Source organism: Pangasianodon hypophthalmus, chromosome 28 (genome assembly GCF_027358585.1).
Source record: "Pangasianodon hypophthalmus isolate fPanHyp1 chromosome 28, fPanHyp1.pri, whole genome shotgun sequence".
NCBI classification, from domain to species: domain Eukaryota; kingdom Metazoa; phylum Chordata; class Actinopteri; order Siluriformes; family Pangasiidae; genus Pangasianodon; species Pangasianodon hypophthalmus.
This window is the reverse complement of record NC_069737.1, coordinates 3729406-3743090: the sequence shown is the minus strand read 5'-3', so window position 1 is coordinate 3743090 and position 13685 is coordinate 3729406. Positions and strand designations below refer to the sequence as shown.

Here is a 13685-nt window from a genome sequence, read left to right as displayed (position 1 = left end):
ACCAAGGAGAATTATCCATGTGAAATATGAAACCTTTGTATATAATTAATTACTGATATTTAATATTAAGCAGCTTTCTTCTATAACAAGCTAAGTGCTTGTAGGTCGTTTTTCAATAATTAATGACTGTGCTCGAGTTTTTGTTTCCTGGATTGATTAATACATTAATAAATCCTAGAGGAAGATTTTTACATCTTTTCTTTAAAAGCGTATACAATATTAATGTTAGAAAATTACTACAGACTCCTTTTTTGGTGCGAGTTCTATAATGACTTCCTGGTTTGAAAAGAGTTGTTGCATGTTCAGTTTGTCTTTTACTCTGTAGTGTCTCTGCCTCTTAGAAAGTAAGACTCACTCACAAATCAAGCAGCCTATTAGTGGTGAAAGGTGTCAAATTAATTTCAGTCTGAAGACTTTATTCAGTCGAAATGCAGTAATGTGGCGTGACGTGGAATCGAGTCCTTCATTCAGTGCTCTCCTTGGCTTAATGCGAGCTCGCTTCACGTTAGCATCAGTTGTGGTGATGAAACGAGAGGGTGAGAAACACATACACACGCATGTGTACACACACACACACACACTCAGTCGTCACACTCTATGATATTTCATCTCATATCCCTTGCGCTCTGATTTTCTTCTTTTCTAACCACTTGTCTTGTGAGTGAGTGTGATGGAAGGCCATTGGGAACCAGAAGGCAGATGCAAATCACATGATTTGACTGAAAGCGAGGACCTGAAACTGTTTACCTTTCGGCTCGAGTTAGCGCTTTGTTAAACAAAATGGCTCTTTGATTGCAACTGGAGGTTGGTGCTGTTTTTGCTACTGCAATGACTGAACCATCAAAACGCGAAGAGACTCTTAAAGGCTAGTAGGCGCTTTCACACATGTTTATTCATGACCTGATTTGCATACTCATTTGCATATTTCTATCACTCTGATCTATAGAGCGTATTTGTTTGTATTTCTGAAGGTGTGTGAAAATGTGCAGCATTAGGTCCTCTGCACCTCGTGCACACTCAGCTTCCTCCTGCAGTGCGCACAGGCGTGTGTGTATGTGTGTGTGTGTGTGTGTGTGTGTGATTTTGTGTGTGTGTGTGTGTGTGTGTGTGGAGGACTCAGACAGCCGACTAGCACTGCCTGAGACTCCGAGAGACTGAAGGAGAAACTGACGGAACTGACAGCATCATACAGCTCAGCAGAGAGGACACACACACACACACACACACACACACACACACACACACACACACACAGGTCCTAACAGGCTTATCTGTGTCTCTGAAGTAATACTAGAAAAGGTTTTTCTTTCGTTTCTTTGTTTTCTTTTAACTATATCTCGCCATGATGAGCTTTGACTTCAGTGCCATCAGCCAGCTTTTAATTCTAACCTGTGCATCTTAATTGGCCTCAAGTTGCACTTTACCACTTAAAAGCCTTAATAAGCTCCAGAGACAAAAAGAAATTGTCGTTATTTATTTCCTAATACTTGGTAATGCTTGGGGGGCATGGTAGCTTAGTGATTAGCATGTTTGCCTCGCACATCCGGGGTTGGGGGGTTTGAATCCCACCTCCGCTCTGTGTGCGTGAAGTTTGCATGTTCTCCCTGTGCTTCGGGGGTTTCCTCCGGATACTCCAGTTTCCTCCCCAGTCCAAAGATATGCGCTGTAGGCTGACTGGCATTTCCAAATTGTCCCTAGTGTGTGACTGTGTGTGTGTGTGTGATGGATTGGCTCCCCTGTCTTGTGACCCATGTCCCCTGGGACAGGCTCCAGGCTCCCCCATGACCCTGAGTAGAATAAACAGTACAGATAATGGATGGATGAATGGTGATGCTTCCCCTTGTCTTAATAACAGCACCAATCTTGTCAGGTAAGACAAGATCCTGGTGAGAGTTCCTGTCACCTAAAGTTGATTATTTTCCTATAACAACACGCGCTGAAGTATTTTATTCCTATTATATACCACAGCAGTTTGCCAACGTTTACGACACATCTGACTTTTTTCCATTTATGTTGCAGAACATCTGTGAAATAAGTTAGTCACCTGTATCACTTTATAACTGAAAGCCATTTTCTCACTTTCTCTCAAAGTCATGATCTCTCGAAGAAACAAAAATGCAGCGTGTTACTGAGAAACAGCAAATATCTCCATCCTTAAGACTTTCCTGTGTTGGAAAATGTAAATGAGCAGCTTTACCTTTGACTTTTATACTGGAGACTCCTTCCAAAAGTGTTAAACAAACATCTCCTTACAGAAAAATTCAGCAAAACAACTATTTTTCTTTGTTAAATAACATCCATTTATTATTAGTCTTAAATTATGTGGAGCGTCCGCCGTACAAGTTCCTGTGAATTAGCTGTTACTATAGTATCTATAGTACTATACTATCTTATAGTATATATGGTACAGGGTATATAAGGTATATAATACCTTATAGTCAGATTTGTCTAGTATTATAGATTATTCAACCTATTTCTAGCCTTTTTTTCTTTACCAATTTCAAGCTTGAAATAGTTTTGTTCTGTTGGCAGATCATTTTGCAAATTTTTAACATAAATTTCTAGAAAGAAGCAAAATTAACTGCCAGTAGATTAAGAGAATTTACTTTTCTTTATTTACTAGCCTTAGTAATCTTATTTGGATTATTGCAATCTTATAATAAGTAATACTACACAATGTCCCGAAGGTCTCCATACACTTTTTAGCAAAATGTCTTCCAAAATACTTATTATATATATATATGCCTATTATTATATATAGCATGCCTTTGACAAATGATGAACGTATTGAAATCATTCTCATGGCTGGATCGGGAAGCTGTCACAAGGTTGTGATGGACTTTAAAAGGAAAAATGGCAAGCACATCACACACAACACTGTCGCCAAACTTATAACAAATTCAAGAAGACTGGAAGTTCGCAGACCAACCGACGCAGTCCCCTATGTATAGAGACTTTTGGGGCACCTTGTAGATACTTTTGACTCTATTCAAGATATTTACACTTGGTAAGATAATATTTTCTGCAGTGTGTGATTTACATTACCACTGACACTACTGTCCAAGCTGCTGTACTAGAATATTAACAATTTCCGGGCCTGGTTTGCTAAAAGTATCGGAAAGTTAAAAGGTAGTGAGGGATTGAGGTGATGCTCTCTCTCTCTACCTTTTAACAGAGCTCTACAGTACTATGATGCTTTTGGGAAGCTCAGACCTGACCAATCCGCATGGAGAATTCGATGGTGCTGTGGTATAAGTAACAATCAACAGAACAGAATGAGAAATAGTATTCGAAATGCACAATATGGCTAATTTGAGTCTGTACCTTATAAGAAAGCACAGTGCTTATAAATGTGTCACACTGAACCAGAGGAACAGTGCTAGTGTACTGTGTGTAAAGAGCGTGAATGTAGGATTTCTACTGATGGTGGTTCATGTTACTGATCGGCAGCAGATGGTAAGAAACATCACACAGTGCGGCTGTTTAGATCTCTGATCATTTTACATACTGCTAGTTAAGATGCACCTTAATGGCTGTGGTGTGAATGGAGCTGAAATTATAGACAGCCCTATTTTTAAACTAAAGGATCCTCTTTATAGAGTGACTTGAGCTCAACTGGTGTAACTGCTGCATATTAGTAAAGTGTGTGTGTTTGTGTGTGTGTATATGTGTGTGTTTGTGTGTGTATTTGTATGCGTAAAGCAATCAAGAGAAGAGGCATGCATTTGTGTGCGCTCCTCTTAGTAGGTTTTCAAATTTTCAAGGCAGCGTCTGTTTGTGTGTGCATCATGTGTTGTTTCTTTCTACAGGAGCATGTGTGTGTGTGTGTGTGTGTGTGTGTGTGTATGTTTCCTGCTGTTCTCCTGTCTGCTGTTAAGGGAATAATGACAATGACATGCTGAAAGTCATGTGCGCGCACACACACACACACACACACACACACACACACACGCATGTGTGTGCACACACCCTTAAGCGAGTATGTACCCATCACAATCGGGCATGCTAATGAAGGCTTATTCAGTACTTACTGTGCATTATACACACTATTCTTATGTGCGTAAGTCAGTGTCAGGACAAATGCGGACAGACAGACAGACAGACACACACACACACACACACACACACACACACACACCCACACACACACACACAGAGGAGTGAATTTAATAATGCTAAAGTAGGTGGGCGTTTCAAACTGTCACTGCATTGTAATGAATTTTACACAAATATTTAAATAAATAAACAGGAAGATAGATAGATGTCTAAAGTCTGTCTTACTTTATTTATTTATTTATTATAATCCAAATGCTGTCGTAGATTTGTATTGTTTATCGGGGGCGATTAAGTGTGTTTGCTTCCTGGTGTTTTTAATTCCAAACACTTCATCATGCACACAATTTCCTCTCCCTCAGGCCACTGACCTCATCATCTGGTTGGCCACAACCTGTCAGTTAGGCAAATCCTGGCTTTTAAGTACCCTTCTGCCAGCCTAGAGCCCAGCACACTCTCATACACACCATTCCGTCTTGTTTTTTCCTCTTCGTTTTCTCACTTGTTTTCTCATTTTCCCTGTCCTGTTCTTTTGTTTCTGCCTCTCTCTTTCACAGGACACACCCTCTCTCTATTATGCGCTTGTATCTGAATCTGTGAAACTTACCTCATGCATGCGTGAGACATCTGGAGAACGCCTGACAGTGACTGACGGCTGTGGCCTGTGGCCAATCAAATCATGTCAGAAGCCTGAGGCAGCCTGGGAATAGTTTGACAGCGGATTCTTTGGGTGTGTGCATGTGTGTTTTCTTGTGCGTCTTTTGTGCATTTGTTGAGATTTGACACATGGAAATCCATCAGCTCACTTCCATTGCTTGTGTTTACTGCTGGTGTTTAGAAGAAATGCCATTCATCAAGCACTCCTTCTCTAGCAGCAACATGAAGCTCACACATACACATTTGTCAGGTGAACTCCTCAAGTGCTGTCTTGTTTGGGCTGTTTTTTTCTACACGGAGCAGTTCAGCCGAAACCTGGGTTCCGTGCTTGCGTTGGATTAATCTCACAGACGTGCTTACTATCAAATCTGAAGGTATTAACTACCATGGATGTGCAAACATTGCAACACTTCGAAGAAGTACTGGGAGACAGTCCTATTGGCAGTGCACATGAGAAGTTATTTAGAGTAACAGAAACGTTCTATTTATTCCATAGACAAAGACCTAAGCTTCCCAGAGCAAACGATTAATCACATCCACCAAGAGTAGTGCCTTAATCTACACTATATGACCAAATATTTGTCAACACCTGAAGATCACATCTATATGTGGTTCTTCCCCAAACTGTTGCCACAATGTTGGAATTGTACAGAATGTCTTTGTGTGCTGTAGCATTGCAATTTCTCTTCACTGGAGCTAAGGGGCCCAAACCTATTCTAGCATGACATTGCCACAGTGCACAAAGTGAGGTCCATGAAGACATGCTTTGCCAAAGTTGGAGTAGAAGAACTCGAGTGTCCTGCACAGAGCCCTGACCTCAACCCCACCGAGCACCTTTGGGGTGAACTGGAACGCCGATGTGCCCCAGGCCTTCTTGCCTGACATCAGTGCCTGACCTCACTAATGCTCTGGTGGCTGAATGAACACAAATCCTCACAACCTTTATAACAGCAAAGGGGGACTAAATCTGGAATGGGATTATCAACAAGCATATATTAGTGTGTGCAAACTTTTGGCTATAGTGTATACAATATCAATATAACTTATAAGCATAAAAATGGATTGCCAGACTACCCTGTGTCCCATGCTGTACCATTCTCATCCTAGGACTCTTATTCAGCACGCTTAGTAACTTTAGAGTTTTCAACTGTGGAAACGTAATGATTCATAATCCAAGTATCTGGTGTCAGATGATGAGGATAGGTTCCATTTTGAGTCTGTTTCCTCTCAAGATTTCTTCCTCAGAGTATTTCCTTGCCACTGTTACCTCATAGTTGCTCATTAGGTACCTAAATCGATATCTATAATGATTTCTGTAATGTCTATTGTTAAATGTCTATTGTTAAAAGAGAAATAAAATTTAATTCAAGGGAATTGAGGTTACTTTTGTGCTTCACGTCCATGCAGAACACAGCATACTACAGGATAACAACCCTAAAATCAACAAATCTTTGTGTGACTCGACTTCGATGAGCATGATGGGATACTGGGACACACTGAGAGGTCTGTAAAAATCACTGGACTTGTGGGATTATTTGGAACAGCAGGCGAAACACTGAAATAGTCAGTTGCAGAGTGGATAAAATTTGCAGAAACTCTCTCAAAAACGCTGGTGGCATCCTTACCTGACAGGATTGGCAGTGTTATTAAGGTGAGCGGAAGCGTAACCAAGTAGTAGGGGGAAAAATATGACACACAAGACCAATATTTTGTCTTTGTAGCTCATAATATTCAGACTGATGATCATTCTTACAGTTCAAAAATTAGCCTAAATAAGTTGTAGTCATTGGATCAGATAACTCATAGCTGGAATGCATGCAAGTTTCTTCAAGACAAGGTAGGCAAAGGCTTGACGACGGTAATGGTGATCATCAAACCAGAGTGTAGTGCATATCTCAAATGGTGACCTACATGATAACAAAACAAGGATGTATGAGAAACCAGGACGCCAATGCACAAAGGCTTTAATAATAAATGTAATTTTAGCAAAGAAACAGAATAAGGGGAAAACCTACGAAGCCAGATGGCAAGAAACAAGAACATGTGAAGACGCAATAAACACAAACCAGAAACAAGACACAGCTGACACAGATAATTGACTAAGCACACAAAAGCCAATGAACTAGGATGGGAGGAGAAAATGAAACCAGAACAATAACAAAAAGGTGAACTAGGAACAAAACATGACACGTAAGCTGGGAACCACGACCTGCTGAGAAGAGGAATTCGTGGCATTCACCTTCCATAGGGTAAAATGGCTTCCGCACCCTATGTAGTGCGATTTATTGCCAATAGGAAGCCATTTAGGATTTGCTAGATATAGTGATAGCGAGTTCTTTCTTGCATCATAGTTCATGAATAGGTCAGATCAGATCAGGTCAGGTCCACAGTGAAGCTTAAAATCCATTAGATGATGCACTAGTCAGTTCCTTTAAATAGACTAAACAAAATTTTGCCGATCCTATGTGTTATCTTCATAATATATCTTGAGAGGTTAAGAGTGATGGTGTTTGGCTGCTGCTTTTGGCATGGAGGGGAAACCCACAGGACTGTAGCAAAAACTGAGCCAGACTCTGCAAGGCCTGGCCTTTTTCCACACACACCTTTATTAACAAGGCTCTTTTTTATTAAAAGGCAACATTTCCTGTAATATAGCTCTCATGTTAAGCATCATTCATATTCCAATAAGTCTGTATATGTACTGTCTGTACATCTGATATGGCTGCTGACAAGTGAGGAAGTGTCGATATCAAGGCATGAAGGCAGCTGCTTTCTGTTTTGGACACAGCAGGTACTGTATATCAGGCTTCATACAGAGCAGAAATTCGGTCAGTCTACTTCTGGGCCAAAATTGAAATTGCTGCAACAGTATTTTCAAGAGTGCTTTGGAAGGATAACTGTTCTAGCATCTTCTTAGCAACTATTCTGTTGTAGGGTTTTACACAGAACACTGAAGAGCTTCCTTAGTGAGAAGAACCAAAAGCAAGCAAAAAAAAACACCTTTACGGTGTTAGAACGAGTGTGGTTTTTGCATTTGGGCCTTTTTTTTGGCGCGGATTCCAAATACTTTCTAAAAAAATTCTACAGTGGCATCTGATGTTAACTATAAATGTGTCAAACATATAGTATATTGATAGATTTTATTTCACATTAATGAACTCGAAACTTTCTCGGTTTACCATGACAGGAAGCGAGGGAGATTGGGGGAAGGGGGCGGGGCTTCCAGGCGGTGTCGGTTAATATCGGTTCGAAACACCTACGCAAATCGTTCCAGATTCATATGTTGATTGGCTCGTCTCTCATTTTATTGAGAATGAAGAGGCTGCTCTTTTGGTGTACTTTTGAGTGATAACTTTTAGTAGCATACTCCGATGTTAAATTGCAGAGTTCCTACGCAAAATGTGTAAAGGTAAGCAGGTCTGGTAATATAATATAATCAGAGTAAATATCATGGTAGTGTAAAATGGTGTCGAAATTATTAAATTGTTATAGCGCACAAGCCTAGAGTATGTAGAGCCCTTAGTGCACACACACACACATGTACACACACAACAATGTACAGTGAAGATTAACATTTTACTGGCAAATGATTGACAGCTTGCTTTGGAAAATTCCCAGAACAAGATTCGGTAAGCTAAATGAACGAGTCTGAAGGGGAAAGGAACTTTCTAGAAACTTCCGACAGTCACAAACAGTTTTTTTTTGTGAGTTGCTGTGCTGATTCGTGAGATATAAAAAAAGATTTGATGTTACTATATTCACACAGCCTCTGGTGTGAAAACGGCAGGAGATCTCATGTTTTGTGTGAAACAGTAGATTTATTCAGCGAGTGCACCATCTTTGCAATTCACTCACTGAAATGATGAGGAAGCTCTCATTAAGTGTGTCTCTGTATGTGTGTGTGTGTGGGTGTGTGTATGTGTGTGTGTCCACTGGATGCTTCAGTGTCTTGGTCTCGTTCTTTATTGCTCTTTTAAACCCTCCATGGCTACTCCCTCTCTCTCTTCTCCCTCCGGTTATTTAGTGGCCAGGCGCAATAAAACACACAATTTATAGCTTACTTTTTAATTAGAAATAATGTCTTGTAGGTCCTCGGTGATCTATGGCTTAATCAATATATAGAGCGCAGTGAAGGCATGACGGACGGAGTATTGACACGCAGCAGGTAGCCTAACTTAACACACTCAGTCTCTGTGAGCAATCGGGAAGGTTTGTTTCAGCCGGGGGACGGACTCGCTACTATATCATCTGTCTTAAAGATCATTCGGACGCTGTTCTGCTCTTTTTTGCTGATCCATTATTTGATTGAAATGTTGCAGGTAAAAATTCAGGGCTCATAGTGTGTGTGTGTGTGTGTGTGTGCTACAAAAAGCCAAACGGGTCATGTTCAGATCCCTTACCTCTGATACAGATATATAGTTGAGATGGATTTCTCCAATCGTCTTTTTCTTAATCAATCATGATGTAAGATTACCTCAGTGGCTCTTCATTAAAAGAGACGATATGCTACGTACCTGTAATTAGCATTAATCTGTACATGTGTCAGGACAGAGGGGCCCTGACTGATGAATTATGGGACATGCAGCCCGCTATGAGGGAGTGGAAGCGGAACAGGCTGTGCAGCCGTGATAAGAGTGAAGGGTAATAATTGGCGGCTGATAGAGCTTTGTGGATGACCTCAGTCAGACCTGCTACTGATAACATGCATCCAGGTCCAATCAATGGCTTAAGCTCACTCACACACATGCCAAGATACATTATAACTCAGTCACTTACAGCAAGAGGACAGATTTTACACATTTCTACTCCATTTATAAAAGTTCAGTTGATTTACTTCTTCCTAACATTGTTTCACTTTCTTCCTGACGTTCCCTTGTTGTGAACTGCTCTATATATAAGGAATAAAAAATGTTGGAAAAATTAATTCATTTTCCAATAAAGGTAGTCCAGCATTTTGCCAGCGGTTAAAGTTTTTTTTATTAATTAAAGAATGACATGACAACTTTTTATCTAGTTACATTTAATGTTGTTAGAAGATCCAAGAAACAAGTTACTTATCACTTGTAACAGCTATAAACAGTTGTTTTTCCCTCACCAGCCTCTATTGTATCCCTCTTGAATTAAAAAAAATCTATACAGTTACTGAGAAATCGGAAAAGCCCGTCCTGAAATCTTCAAGTTATAGTTTTACCTCTAACACTGGAGACTCCTTCCAAAAATACTAAATAAACATCACATAGAAAACTTCACCATGTCAATGATTATACATGTTTTTAAAATCTGTTACAATCGCACAATCCCAGAAATACTAGTATGACTATACGACAGAAATGATACAGAGGTTACGATGTAACAGCGTCTTAGGTTTGAAGAAAGTAATAACTGTTGCTAGGTGGTTTAATCCAATTATAGAACAAGTCCACTTTTTTCAACGCCATGTTTTGTGTACATGAACTTTCAGTGTAGTTTCAACCCAGTAATCTGAAAGTGGTGCCAGCCCGTGCTGATTCGTCATGCAGAGGATTCACATGTGGACTTAACGCCTTCCTGTAGACACAACATTTTATGGCAAGGGAGACATTTGTGCTTATGGAATACAAAGGGAGGACTGAAAAATAATTCACAGTGCTAGTGAGTCAGAAAACAGGAGTGGGGTGGGTTGGATGCCTATGCACTGAGAGCACACATACACACACGCTTACACACACATGCTTACTGAGCGAGGAGGAGAGAGGCCATTGTTGTGTGAATTCCCCTCCTTACACACTGAGCTGTTGATTTATTGTGGGAATGAGATAGGCAGAATGCAGAAAATGGATTAGCCATTATACAGTAACAGCCACGAGGTGCCTGCTTATAATAACTTTACTGATCACCATCACACACACACACACACACACACATGGAGTCATATGTGACTGAAAAATACTAACAGACCCTGGACTGTAATCTTCAATTACTAAGCCTTGAGTATTGATTGTTCTAACAGCCCGCATAACATGTTAGTGTGTGTGTGTGTGTGTGTGTGTGTGTGTGTGTGTGTGTGGTGTGTGAGGGCATGTATTTATATCTTAGTGGGGACTAAATGAAACAAGGATACAAATAGCTGACAGCAGCCCTGTTTTTTCTAGTCGGAACTAGCCAAAGTCCGCACTTTTTTGTTTTGTTTTAAAAAAAAAAAACTAAGAGGGCCAAAATGTTTCCATTTGGCTACCGAGTTAAAGCTTTAAAGGGTTAAATTTAGGTGTAGGCATAGCATTTATTAGCACCATTAATAATTATGTCAATGGAAGGTCCCTACAAGGATAATAAAACAAACATGCGCACTTGTGTGTGTGTGAGTCCCTTGGAGACATAAAAGCAAAAATATTGACATAGAAATGTGTTTTTCTTTAATTGAAATTGAATTATTTTTGTTACTGAGTTGAAGGTTAATAGCCTTTGATTTCCTATTATTGCCTGAATGACATCATATAGATGTGACTAAAAAGATGGCACACATGTAGGTTATATAGATAGTCAGCTCACAGTACCTTACAGTGTCGATATCCAGCCCTGTGTGGCCTCTCTTTCTACCCGTGAGCCGACGAGAGCATAGAGAGCTCTTAAGTGGTTGGTCCCCATTAGACATTAGTGGAAACAGGTAAGCTGATATCGCTTTGGGTCCTTCAGATAAATCCACTACACATAGGTGATGACTGACGATCACATTAGCTACATCGCATACTGTCGAAACAGTGGTGTTAGGTTGCGGATAGGAAATCAGAGTAGTGTAGTTAACGTAATCATATCCCGAATAACATTGATGGAGCAGTTAGGTAACTAATATATATAGCTAGGAGGCCCTCTGTTTTTTATACCAATATGCAGGTCCCCAAAAACATATATAAAAAACAATCTTCTATACATGATCCAAGTCATTTCAAAGAACGAGTGCTTGAGTCACTGGTACATGCCCAATGCTGATGAGTGAAGTGTCTGGGAATGCACTACAAGGTGAATGGTTAACTGCCCTCTACAGCAGGTCAAAACTTCTGAAACATTCAAGACCCTGTAAACATCTGATACAAAAGCCTTGAGCAATTCTGACCTGAGTCTTTAGGTCTTAGTCGCGTATTAACTGTTAGCTAACGTGAGAGACCGTGGCAAACGTACATAAGTTCATTCGACAAAAACCGCCTTTCTCACCAAACAGGTAAACCATTTTTTTCTTAATAGTGGTATTATTTGCAACATGTCTGTTAAAGCTACACAATTAACCATATTTTAATCTTGACCAATTTTGTTTTCCTCAATTAATTAAAAATAACTGCAATAATACTTGAGCTTTGCTCAAGTTACTAATGATAGATATATGATAGATATATAGATATCTAATGATAGATATCGGGGTTTATTTACTCAGGGGCATTATCATAACCTCATATCCTGCCTGTTCATGTGTTTTGGTTGCATTTTGTGGCAGCATATTCATTTATTAAATTTATGTCTAGATCAGATTATATTTAGCATTTAAATGATCCATTCAGTTAATCGTTCAAATGTTCAAATGCGATCGTTTCAGATGTTTAGCTATAGATGTAGCTGCGAATTTTTTTTCCTTACTCATCCAAAAACTAGAGAAAAAAATTGTACACCTGATTAACTTTCTGTGTCTTTCGTGTACCATGGCTCCACCATGTAGTATGCTTCTGGGGATTCAAGTTCTTATTGATTTTCTGAAGTCTGAAACAATGCTTGTCAAAATTAGAATTCAGCTATGTTAGTTGTCACTATTTAGCCTGACTAAATTGGCTAAACATTGGAGCTTTCACTAGCCTAGTGGCCTAGCTAATGAATTTGTGATTTGTTCAGTGAGAAAAATAATCATGATTATCATTTAAGCCATTAGATTTCGTTTGTCGTGGCTTTATGACTAACAGAGTCATGCTTGTATAAAATGGTTACTGCACACCAGTTTACCTCCATATTTGAAAAGAAAACAGAGTGACTTCGCTCCAACACCTGCACCATAAATTTGGTCGCAGTAGTCCGTTAGCAAAGAATTTGAATTTTTCATTCGAAGGTGCAGCATCTGGACCACACGCTGCACTCTTTCATCTATGTCATGCGGATAGGTCACGCTGAAATAGATAGGATAGAGTCTGTTTTTAGACGGCACGCCTTTTGAGGAGTAATGAGCCCTTACCCTGCTTTCTTTGCCTTTTTCAGGTACGTCTGGCTCTTAGAGAACACTGCACTGTGCTGATAAAAGTTTTTTCTTTACTCCTGGACTGAGCTCAGCTCTCTTTAGGTTTACACAGATTTATAAAGCAGAAATAGCATGAAGGAACTCGAGCTAATAGAAAGTCCTATCAGACCTTTAAGTATTTCAGTATTCGACAGGTTCTAGGTAGCTTAGGTTGAAATAAAAAAAAGCATAAAAAGTATTAGCTAGCATAAGCTAATACATAAGCTAGTTAATGACTTAAGATAAAATTCCTTATACAGGTGGTGTGAAAGTCTGATGACAGTGAAAACAACACGGATCTATTGGAAATGCAAACATTTACCTCAGATGTGTGAAAACAATTCCTCAGAAACATCTCTCTACAACTGAAAATACACTGTAATTACACTTAGCATCCATTGCTAACTGATTTTCCATGTTTTTGTCATAATTTATTATTACAACCAGAAATGCCTTCTGAAATGTGAATACCACAAAAGTGGAAAGTTGTAGTAACATTATAGGAACACTTAGTGCTAAAATAATCAAGAATTGTGCCAAAACACAGATAAGGAATAACTCCAGAGCCATAATGGTTCTGGAAATGGCTAAATGGCTCTAAACTGTGTTATCATGTTACTACAGTTTCCCACTTTTGTGGTATTCACAAGAATTTATTATTTTTTTTCGCTAAATCTGAGTTGTGACGCAGTCTTGATGTTTAACAGTATGACAAATTCAGTTAGCAGTCAATGCTAAATGTAAT

At 39.5% G+C, this 13685-nt stretch overlaps 1 protein-coding gene across 12 annotated transcripts in view; it reads left to right on the top strand.

The window, feature by feature from the left end:
* Positions 1-13685, top strand: part of LOC113545763 (adhesion G protein-coupled receptor L3) — a 289900-nt gene that overhangs the window by 45360 nt on the left and 230855 nt on the right. For 2 of the 12 annotated variants that reach the window (XM_053230935.1, XM_053230928.1), the window contains exon 1: positions 7931-11905. The exons of the other annotated variants lie outside the window; for them this stretch is intronic. The gene's annotated coding sequence lies outside the window, so the exon portion shown is untranslated. Of the gene's footprint in view, positions 1-7930; positions 11906-13685 lie in introns of those variants that run through there. 12 annotated transcript variants of the gene reach the window in all.